We start from the raw sequence: 13,095 nt of genomic DNA, 5'->3' as shown, positions 1-13,095 counted from the left end.
TTTAAGTTTAAAAAAAATTTAATTTAACAGGATTTTAATTCAAGATGCTTAAAAACTTGAGCTGTTGAAAATTAAAAGAAAAAACAAAACACGAGTATCTCAACAAAATTTCAAGATTTCGATACAAAACTGATTAAAAAATTTGTCATTAAAAATAAATAAAGCACGTAATGCTTCCTTATATAGTGTATATGTTGTTTAATTAATTTTATTATTAAATTATTATTATTAGCGTAATATGGTTATCAATTGTCATATGTTACGCTGCTAAATCACAGATAACATGATAAAAAATGCAACAGATAACACTCTTCCAACTGTTTTAACAGATGTAACCGCAACTGACTCATATCCATGAAGGTCACCCATCAATAATAACCCGGATATTCAATTAATTGGAAAACGCGGAGCGCGAGACGCGTTAAAACATTCGTTTTTAATTGGATTATCGCATTATGAGTTTGGAGCTTCTAGGAAGTAACGAATTGTATAATGCTGATATTAGTTGAAGAAGAAATTAGCTACATTTCTTGACGCGCAAAAACAATTAAAATAACTTTTTCTCTATTCTTTAACTATAGCTATCCTACAAACTTTTACATACAATATTTACGATCTCTATAATACATAGTGCGAATTTTATGACAATAATCAAATCATTAATTTTAAATTTATGTGGATTGAAACAGCATGGCCACAATTGAAAAATGTAATTGTAGATCCTTAATTAATATCAAGATATCTACATTAAAAACGTTTTATGAATAATGATTTATCTTGTATAGTAATTCTAATCGACCACTTCATTCTATTAAAGAAATTAATAAAATAAATTTATTTTAGATACACATCCAATTTACAATACTTAGATATATTTGTATTTCAATATCAAATTTGATATTTCAATGTTTAATGTATACAAACTCCATATTGCGCTCAATAAAGCAGCCAATTAGCTCTTAACACAGAAATCTATTAATAAACTTTTCTCTGCCAACACCTATTGATTACCTATCGATTGAAGACTATTAATTGGCACCGAGAGAATGTTTTATTATTTTTATCATTTTACTACGTATTTTTCAAAAATATATGACCAATCTCCCGATTGTATTCGAAAAATGTTCGCAATAATAACTATCAGTCGGTGATGTGTATCGATTTTTGCGAAATGTAGGTAAAACTAATACAGGTAAAATCCATAAAAAAATAACTCTAAATCGAATCAAGATTAATATTTATATGCACGGTTTCCGATGTAAAATATGCAGGAATAATTATTTTTATTAACATTTCAAATAACAGAAACTTCAGAGATAAAATAAATGACAGATTTATTTTGTCTCTCTCTGAAGTTTTTGTTATATCTAAAATGTTAATAAAAATGATTATTCCTGCATACTTTATAAGTATGCAGGAAACCGTGCATATAAATAAATTGTTATAGAATTACTCTTTATAAATTTTTTCACGAAATTAATAATTACAGCATGAAATACTTGAAATTTAGAGAATTATTATTCCGCTAAACTCCATCATATCTTTTTATCTTTATCATATACGTGAATGTGCGCGATTAAAATACTTTTGCCTTCCATTTAATAATATGAGAAATATTTTCTAATATGAGAAATAATTAAAATTACATAAAAATGAAATTATCTTGCTGTTGCCTATACTGGTAATGAACGGTTTAATAACATTGATTACCAATATTCTAGCAGACATTAAATACGTGTCACTCTAATACGTTGACGTTACTAACGTCAATGTTGATACCCGACCCACCGAGATGTTACCAAAGCGTCGAGAGACATTAAATGGATCTAATAGATGTCAAAATGTTCTAATCTGATGTTCCATCTGACATGCAAGTAATATCGATTTGTCGAGATTCTTATAATTTTCATATCTTGCATAGGTGCAACACAATGTGACAGATTTGAATGCTAATTCTATCAAAAATTGATCACAAATTTTCCGATCACCAGTGTGTATATAATTAAGGACAAATTAATCTTTTTCATACATTCGTATATTTGTTCATTTAATATTAAAAAATCGAGTGCTTTTTTTCGACAATATAAACTAAAAAAATTTTTACTTTAATATTATAAAATCTTTGTATAAAATTTTTTAATATATAACATTAAAAAATATTTTTTAAGTATTCAGAAGATTTTTTTAGAAGATAATTAATTTTTCGCAGATCGAAATTCGTCAAAGTTGAATTTACATAGACTGAATTTTACCAAGGTATTTATGTTAATTAGGACATTTGCATGCTAGATAAGAAGAAGCTAGAGCCCTAAACTTCTCAAACAATCTATCAACGGCGAATAGGTGATTTCCGGAGTATCACGTATATCATAGCGAAGGTATCGGGGTTAAGTGCGAGCAATCATCCAATAAATTTAAATGTTAAGAATCGCGTTTCATTGGTAGAGGTGCTCGACTCGGTAAAATATTATAGCAAGTCTAAGTAGACCAGATGTTGGACATAAACAATGGTACTTCATGATTATATTATCTAAACAAACGCTATATGTAATCCAATTATACAAACGAAAAAGAACAGCTGCCATACTATTTATTGCCCGTTTACATGCATTTGTATCAACATTTAGATTACGTTGAAATCTGAAATATATATCCAAAATAATGACATTCTTAGCAATTTTAAAAGTTTAATTGTAACACATCTAGTCCAAAAAAATTATGTGGTACCTATATTAATTTACAGACATAACATTGAATAGCATTGTAGAATATCGTATCTTCAAAACGTTTAAAACACTAATGTTTATAGCAACATGTTATAATATAACATTAAAATATTGTACATAATATTAATTTAATAGCTTTCTCTCAAGTTTTCATATTTTCTTTAAACTATTGAATCAACCATATGCAAATAATTAAAAAAATTTTTATCCAGTCCTGATTTTTAATATTTCAAGTGACCTAAAATTTCCATTATATTTACAAATGACTTAAAGTAGTCAGAGTCTATCCCTTACCACACACACACACAACATTACCTTAAAAATAACTTTGTTCCCAAATATATTCTTATGATTTCGATTAATTTAACCTAAATTAATCTTCCTCATAATTGAGCTTTAGCAAAAAGTTTCTAATGGGAGGAGAAAGATTAAAGATATACGGAAGGTTAAAGAGAAAACAACGAGCTGCCGTCGACGTATCGGGAAAATGGCCGGAAGGTAAAACTAAACCAAAATTGATGATTCCACGACGGAACGTCGATCTTCGTTATACCACACCTCTATGCCAGGGCCATATCTCTTTTATCGAGAGCTTACGTAAAAGCCATGTAGAAAAGTTAAATCTTTTCCTCTTGACTGTGCGCGAGCACAAAAGTAAAATAAGAATTTAACTGTAGATATCGAACATACCACCATATGTCGCTCTATCACTTTTTTTTCCGAGCAAATTCTCACTTCTATTCGATGACTCAGCTAAGAATTAAAAAACAAACGAAGCTGTAATAAAATTTGGCTGTCACTCGAAAAAATTTACATGTATACAACGCGCTCACGATTTTATATACAAAATTGGCGCATACATGCATATATATATACATATATGTATATACCACATTCCATATACATTATTTTTCGCTGTGTTTTCGACATGTTTTCCGTTAAAAAAGACCTCGCTGTAGAAGATATGTATATACGGCTTTTCATTATTTTTATTTTCTGAACACGTACACTGAAAAAAAAGTCTAGTTATAGCTATCAAATATTGAGTAAAATAGTTTCAACTAAATGTTGAGGTAATATAACTAAACATAAGTTTACCTTTACAAATATTTAGTAAATATTACTAAACAATATTACCAACGGTAATAGGTACTTACTATATATTTGTAAAAGTAAACTTATATTTAGTTATATTACCTCAACATTTAGTTGAAACTATTTCACTCAATATTTGATAGCTATAACTAGACTTTTTTTTCAGTGTAGGCACGCAAAAAGACATCCTTTTACTTTATCAAAGTAGATTGGCCCAGAGAATCTCACTTACATTTTTTTTACCCTTTAATATTGCTTAACCAGGAACCAAGGGACAAGTATGTCAAACTCGTGCAGAATTTTGAAAAAGTAAATTTATGTCTTCATATTTTAAGAATAAAATATGCGTATATCTAAGAATGAAAGAAAATTGAAAAGTATCAAATCATGTAGCATTAATTTCTAAGGGTGTCTTCAGACGATATGGCCAATGTACGCCAAATTGTCAAATATTGTACACATACAAACACATGACATGTATAATTATCCATAAATGTAGACCAATTTAGTGAATGTATGCAAAGTTGGCTTATGTTGATCAAATCGTCTGAAGGCATCTTAAGGTTAAATGTGAGAATTTTTTGCGAGATCTATTTTGACCAAAGTGACAATTTAGTGATAATTTACGATTAATAAAACGAATAATTGTCACAATGATAGGTAAAATATCAAATTCTCGTAGCGTCTCCGACAGCATCATATTCGTTAAACGTATTTATATATATTATTTCATTTAACTTTATCTTTACTAATAAAATTGGAAAACTTTGGAAATATACAATTTGCGCCAAGTATCCCACTTTTCCCGTCCAGTTTCATATTTCGCGCAACATCTTATATTTAAGCCCGATTGCAGCAGTTGATTAATGGCAACTCTCGATAACTCAGTTTACTAGTATTGCAAATAGAGAAACTGCAATCTAAAAGAAACTATAACGGAATAGTTAACTCAAGGTTAATTAACTTGAATTGTAGACGCAGATTGGTTTTAAAGGTTATATTGTTGTTATATATGAGCGAAGCAACACGAGTTTCCCGATTTCGCGATAGACGTTTCAACGACCGCTCGTTTCGTTTTATTTCTCGCCAACAATGAGGACGATCGTTTCACGCATAGAAAAAGCCTCGACGTATCAATGTATACGCGTAAGTACTTACGCAAATGACAAATGATTTTAACAATGAAATTGCAAAACCCAACAAATTTATCTTCTCGCCGAGACATCCTTTTTGCGAGACATCTCAAGATACAGCCCGCGAGTTTTCTTCTCGCAAATTAATCGCTCTCACAATCAGAAAATCATAAATTACATGCGATATAAAACCTTATTAAGTTGGCTGGAAGTATTTAATATAATTACGCGCACCAAAAATTTATAGAATATACGTGACGGATATTTTATCTTTATATTTTTTGAATTGAATATATGTAAATGAGTTGAGAGACATAAGATAACAATTAATTATTTGAATATAATGCATAATAATTACGTTTCAAAATAGAATTTCATTCGAACGGTTCTAAAAAACGTTTCTAAAAAACGTTTCTAAATGTTTTTCTATAAAAAGAAGATTTTTACTTCCCAGTGAGAAATGACAATGGAATCGACATCGAATCGACGTCGATTCGACATCGATTCCATTGTTATTTCTCTGAGTTGTTAATATTAGAACACAGGATCGATTATATAAATAAACCAATTAAGTACGAGAAACGTCAGTTATGGTCAAAGTTAGATGTTGGAATAACATTTGTTTATTACATACATTTATGTAAATGTATTTAAATAATTTTTATCTCGAACTGATTTAGGGAGGAAAATATTATTATTTCAGTTTGATTATGCTCCAGATTGAGAATCATCAGCGCGCAATCATATATTATCATATTTATCAAAGATAAAATTACTTAAATATATATAAATGTATTCTCTAATATTTAAATTTGACCATAACAGGTGTTTCTCATACTTAATTGATTTTTACTTGTATAACAAGTTTTTCCTTATTAGTTAAACAATATGCATGTAGAAGTAAAAGCTCCATTTTCGCTTCATTTTTCTAAATAATTAATTCTTTGTCTGCAATCATATTTTTACTCCTTTCGTGCAATTTAGGTCTTTTTTGCTCAGCTCAAGCTCAGCTTTTTCATTGTTCTAGTCTTTGAAAAAATGTAGAAAAATTCTGGATTACTTATTTAGTTACTTTTTAATTCTATATTACATTACCAACAGTTTTTAACTTAATATTTAATAAAAATTAAAATTTAAACAAAATTGAGGAAATTTGAGAGCGAAAAAGAGATTCTGCTTGTGTGCAAAAAAAAAGTCCGATTGCAGATGGAGAGTTAAATAAAACCAACCAATTTGTCTGTACAAATCGCCTATTTAAATTCGCTCTGCTTTCTTGGAAAAGTTTAAAAATAGAATTATCCTATCTCTTCTCTCATGCATCATATTTCCTCTCTTTACACGCGCGTGCACAGATTATATTATCGAAGATGATTACGTGCACGAGCGCAAAATCGCTGCCTGTCCATCACAGTTTCATTGAACTTGGTAGATAAGATCGACAAGTTATAGTGGGCGATGAGGATCAAAGACGGGAAGCTTATAAAGAGTAAATGGGAAAACGCGAGAGCACGGCGTAAGATAAACAAATAGCGATGCGTCAAGTGCTTCCATGTATAATACATGCTGCGAAGCCGTTTCTCGACAGATTACATAATTTTGGAATCCGATAGGATTCGTTTCTATTTTCATTTGGGACAAAAACACGTAGGAATCTGCAAATCTCTCATTTGCAAAATACTAGAAACGATAGTCTTCGAATAAAACAAACACTATAAGTAACGTCATAAAATGTAAAATGACATAAAGTCGAACTTTAACTACCTAACTACTTTTAATAAACTGCAACGACCAATATAATTATGCTTTTATAATCAAAAATAAAAAATGTACAAGATAGTACAATTTTACATTTGGCGTTAGGAATTATCAATTTTATAAGCAATAGATATTTTAAAGCATTTTCATAAAATACTTATAAATTTGAGATTCTATTAAATATTTTTTTTTGTATAATATTATTATTATATTTTAATATTAGCTACTTTTATACAAAAAAGCAGCTAAAATTATTTTAAAAAGTACCTCAACAAACAGGACAATTAGTAGAATCAAATTTATAAACGCATATATTCTTTCATTTTTGCTTGAAGCAGCGAGCTAGAAAATGTTTTCGTTATTCGATAAAGAATAACTTTCAACATTTATTATTAAATGTGCTTATCAACGGTTATACAGTATTGAATTTTGGTATTCGTTATTACACACATGTTCTGCTTTGTATGTTAAATTATACCGTTAATTTTACTCAAAGTAAACAATGTAAATTATTCCATGCCAATGCAGGGAAAATTAGTAAGGTTACAAAAGCCAATTCCGCGCATATATTAATAATAACAATAACGGTAGCTATAACAATGCAAACTGCAGTTATTTTATTACGTTCATAAAGTGATTAAACAATAAAAAATCTGTCACACATCGATATGTTTTTGCATTAAATACTATTAGGTAACTTAATTCCTGCCGTTTTTCGTCTCCAAAATTGATTTGTTTCGAAGGGAAGATGAATGAATACCTTAATCAAAGTAATTTCCTCCATTTTCTACTTTATTACTAATTAATAATACTTTATTAATAATACTTTGATTAAGGTATTTCCCTTCGAAACAAATCAATTTTGGAGATGAAAAACGGCAGGAATTAAGTTTAACACCTAATAATATGATGCAGTGACCGTATAATACATTAGACCGCTATAACAATTTATAGCGTTGATGCAGGAAGATATGTGGCAATAACTGCTCATTAGCATGTCGGTTCTACTTAATTAATTTTATCGTAATTGTCGGAACAAAGTTTAATCTCATCGAGTTGCATTTTCATCAGCGTCCTTATTCGTTTATTACAGCTATAATATAAAATAATAATAATTCGTTACAAAGTCTCTTTCTAGTATAAATATTATTTGTATAATTTATCGCGCAATTTTGAGAAAAGATTATATATAATTAAGAAACAATCAATTTTTATTGTTTTTCTGCTATATCAATGTAAATATATGTTAGTTTAAGAAATTGCATTACTTATTTTGAAATTATAAAGGACGTAACATCATAAATAATAATTGCATATTCTATAGATTATTTAAAGTTCCAAATTCCGATATAAAAATATCGAGGTCTCAAAAGCTTTCGAGTTATAAACATTTCTTTTATTCCGCAATAAAATATTTAAATCTGATATTTTTCTTTGCTTTATTTCAAATAATACAAAATTAAATTATAAATAAATGTAAGTAGACGTGAGAAAGATTAAACACAGTAAGAATAAATAAAATTAACAATCATTTATTTTTTTATTGAAAAAGTTCCTTATTTAATAAATTGATTGTAACGTGTGATTATAAATTACGTGCGACTAAAATATTTTCTATTATTCTTTTATTTATGTAACGTGCATATAAACATATATTAAATTCATAAAATTTCATAGGGTAAACTCGGATATGATGGCTATAGTTTTTTAAAATGCAAAAAACATACTTATTCTAAAAAACATATTTATTCTTGTTACTTTTTAACAATATTTGGGATATTACTTTCACTGAAGCTTAAAGTAACAAATACTATCGAGAGAGAGAGAGAGAGAGAGAAATTAAAGAGAAAATATTTAACAAAACTTTAATTTTATCAAAATATTACAAAATATGCATTGGCCATCTTATCAGATTTTTAGGGAAAAGATGGCCATGATATTAAGAAAGATAGCCATAGTATTTATAAATAAATAGTGAAAATAAAAGTATTAATTATAGGTCACTTTGCAATTTACGTACTTTTATTGTGTATGTAATGTTGATTATGACAGCTTAACTGTAATTTATTAGACATTATAACAGTTTTTAGCAGACACGTGCAAAACTTTGCAAATAGTCGAAAGAAAAAATATTAGATAATATTTATAATATTGTTATTTTGAACAGTGTACTCATATCAACTACTGTAAATATTGATTATCTTTAAGAATGACTATAAAAATGCACTATTTATCAATTATTGGAGAAATGATGGCCTATGGCCGTCTTTTCCATATGGCCATAATACCCTAGTTTACCCTACATAAAATTATTAAAATATGTACATCTTCATGACGTTTTACGTTTCCAGTAAATCTTATCCTGTAGAAAATGTTGGATATAAATAATTATAGATATCTTATCCGGGATTTAAAATATTAGATATTTAATCTGTACAAGCCCATCCATTTCAAGGCAATAAATCAATGAAAAATGCTATATTTTATCAGTAATATATATTCACAGATCCATTACCTCAAATTAATATAAAAGAAGCACTCACCAAAGATGATGCGCAGCAGCGGAGTTATAACACTATGTTAATCTGTAAAATATAAGTACATCCGGATTACAGTAATGTCCAAAATAAGTTTTCAAAGAAGCATTGTGTAGCGCACAAATCTTTTACTTTTAATAAATATATAATTTATAAACCAATTAAATTCTTAGCATAATCTTTTTTCTTTTTACAATTCAAATAGTATAAACTTCTACAAAATTCTACAAATAAAAGTTCTTTTCCTAGCTCGTATATAAAATATCAAAATAAATGACCCAAATTATCTGCGCAAATAACAAATAATTGGCAAGTTCAACACACAAGCGAAAAAGACAAATTTTTATTTAAAGTTAAAACTTCGCAAATTCGGTTGGACGCATTGAAGTGTATATTAAAACCGTTGCACTGTTAATTTTAATCTGAGTATAAAAGTAAAATGTATAAATATTTCGAATTATAAAGTACGTATTTTATTTAACAACACAACGAAGTATGTTGGAAATTTCACGAGTTAATCGGTTTTTAATATATATTTATATTAAACGCACATCTTTATGTCAATTTGTGTACGACGGCTTTAATGCGCATTGACAAGGGACCTATCACAACTGTCCGGAACAGAACCGATTCTTCTTGAAATATATTATTAAACACAAAAATCTAGAGATATGTATTTTTTTATATCGGTCCAATCTCAGATTTTCTGGATGGTTCCTTGTGGCAAGTTCTTTATGAGTGTATTGAATTCGTTATTACTACTCTATATTTGATAAATATTACTTACCTTGTGATTGCTTCACCGACGCCCGATGCCTCCTAGGCCGCCTCCTCCTCTCAGATTTATTCATCGCATTTATTTCTTTCTTCTCTTCTCTTCTCTCTTCTCATATAACACTCACTCACGAAAACTCACGCGATTAATTACGATCACATACTGACAGTTTTTACAGTGATTATTAAAATACAACTGTAGGCGAGATACTTCTCACTCCCGATGTTATAACTGCATGCGACATACATTTAATTACTTTCCAATGCAAGACTAACCTGATGAGAACAGGTTCGAGTCTACATTAAATCCACATACTTTACGTGAACAAAAATTCATTGAAATAATATCTACATAAATATAATGTGTCATAAGTCGACATGTCAACAAAATATTAAAATTTCAACTTGAATTGCATTGAGTGAAAATCAATGCGAGTTTATTCACATGAACTTTCATATTATCTTCTAGTTTTATTCCCGTTAAATTTTATTAATAATTCTATGTGGATTACATGTATTAAAATCTATACGGAAGTATTCTCTATACGCAGTATTCATAAATATGTAACAGTTTCTACGTAGAATTCATATTAAAATTTTAAGGAAAATTTATTGCAACGAAGTCACAATGTTATATGTATTTACATGAATATCACATCAATGAATTTTTGTCCACGTAATTCATGTAAAATACATAAAACACTCGTTCTTATCGAGAACGCGAGAAACGTACGGTCGTGAAAATCTACGAGCCACTCGACAATCACGATTGTTTAGTAAATCATCAAAATATGAATAAAATATGCGGCTCTTTTATTTTATATAAAATATCAAGCTACTTTCAATAAAGGCGCGCCACGCAAATCCCCAGCCAATTGTTACGAGATATTTTCTATGAAATATTACCTGTGAAATTGCTGATATGAAACGTTATTTTCTACGCATTCTCGATTAATTATTCGTAAACGGTCAACATATCGCGAACCCTCTGTTGCTCGAATTACGTGGAAAACGATATACGTATTATTCCGCGCTCTTAATTCGTATACATCAAACAATTTCGTGAATTTTATTATTGTGGAAGAATCCAAATCACAATAATATCGGTATCCAAATATCGTTACAAAGAAAGTCTTTGGTTGTGAATATAAAATCCGCGAAAGATCCAAACTAATGTACCTAATTACCGTCACAAAAAAAATTAGATTTGCTCGCGAATGAGTATTACAAAGTAATAGTTTGAAGTAACTTTCCACTTTTTTATTATCTCGATTTCTATCGAATAAATCGCGCAAAATATTAACACATTAATAACCAATCTCGACGAGCTTACGAATTGGGAATCGTAAGGGTCGAGAAGTCGTGCGAGAATAACTAATAATAATTCCGGAAGGGAATGCTTTCGGCGTCTTATCATTCTAAAGTTGGAAAGTGATGAAGAGTAAGTTATACCTCGGTTAAAAAGTTGATCGCAAATTGTGAAACCGAGACTTAATTAAGGGCCTATTCTGTAATGTTCCTTGATGACTATAACTGTAACATTATAGTTGCAGTTATTAAGGGGATACTGGAGTAACCTAATTATCGATATTACAATTGTATAAAAATCTCCAAATTGACTGAAAGGAATAAAAAATCCTTTTACAGGATTAAAGTAGACGCAAAATTAGGAAGTGGTGCAGTGGACTTTATATTAAAATAAAAAAAAATTAAGTAAGTTTTTAATTTTTTTTTTTTTTCGACTTTAATATAAAGTCCACTGCACCACTTCCTAATTTTGCGTCTACTTTAATCCCGTAAAAGGATTTTTAATTCTGTTCAGTCAATTTGGAGATTTTTATACGACTGTAATATCGATAGTTAGGTCACTCCAGCATCCCCTTAAGAGTTACAGAATAGGCCCTTTAGTATTTGCCGCGATTAGTTTCGACGAGCAGTGAGATATGCGGATGCGGAGAAGCTCACTTACTCGGTCGAGTGTCTATGGTTGGCTGAATGATAGCACGTCGACCTTGTAATGTACGCAGTGCGGGGCGGGCACGTGTTACGGTTACGGCATTCCAGCCTTGTTTACGCATCGCTGTACGCCGTTAAGGGACAAACCTAATTGCTTTAATTTGAATATTTCCATAAAATATTCAATGTATCGAATTCTGTAAAATATTCAGGATATTATGGAATATTTCGTGTACACCAAATATCCCGATTCTCACGTATCAGATTAGACGAAGGGATTATTGTCGATATGCATTTTGTTTGTCACATATAATATATAATTTAATACATTATTTAGCAAATATTGGTTATACGTTATACGTAATATTATCTAGTCTTTTCTTAATTTACTGAGAATTTATGATGGTTGATTAATTATGTCATATTAAAATATTAAAATATTAAATCTTATTTGTTTGAAGAATACAATTTACTTTTTATTTTAATTAAATAAGTATTTTACATAAATTAATTTTTTTGCTATTATTTCTCTTTCTAAATGCTTATGTTTCGAGAGAAATCGATAGACTAAGAATTGTGATTATAAGTTATATAATAACAAACTAAATTAAAGGATTAAATTGCTCGGCGAAAATTGTGTGTAATTAAGCGTAACTGTTTAAATTTTCAATAGAGATTGTATATTAAAATTAAATCTTGTTATTAGTAATCAATACATAATATTTGTATGATATCTAAACATATAATATTTAAAAATATAAGAAATATATAAATATAAAAAATCAAAAGACAAAAATCAGCGATAATAAAATTATTATTATCTGCATTACGAAAATCAATAACGTAATCAACAGTGCAATTACTGTCTTAACTCGAAACCTATTATGTACCTCGACATTTTGTAATTATAGAATTTAATTAATTTCTCAACTTTAATACTTTTCGTTAAAATACTGTAAAATACAATTGCGGTTATATTTCTGTACATCCCGTACAGATATAAAATAACAGTAAATGAAAAGCACGTACACAGGCAATAAATAGAAAACTAAAGATAAATAATAGCTGACAGTGAACTAGTCGCTGACATAAACGAGATTTCAACGCGATAAATTAATG

At 28.9% G+C, this 13,095-nt stretch overlaps 1 protein-coding gene across 4 annotated transcripts in view; it reads right to left on the bottom strand.

Annotated features, from left to right (window-relative positions):
• LOC108759076 (pyroglutamylated RFamide peptide receptor) overlaps positions 1-13,095 on the bottom strand; it is a 90,605-nt gene that overhangs the window by 55,006 nt on the left and 22,504 nt on the right. The window lies entirely within an intron of this gene.

This window comes from Trachymyrmex cornetzi, unplaced genomic scaffold (assembly GCF_001594075.2).
Source record: "Trachymyrmex cornetzi isolate Tcor2-1 unplaced genomic scaffold, Tcor1.1 scaffold166, whole genome shotgun sequence".
In the NCBI taxonomy this organism is placed as follows: domain Eukaryota; kingdom Metazoa; phylum Arthropoda; class Insecta; order Hymenoptera; family Formicidae; genus Trachymyrmex; species Trachymyrmex cornetzi.
Note: the sequence above shows the minus strand (reverse complement) of the source record. Positions and strands in the feature narration are given on the sequence as shown.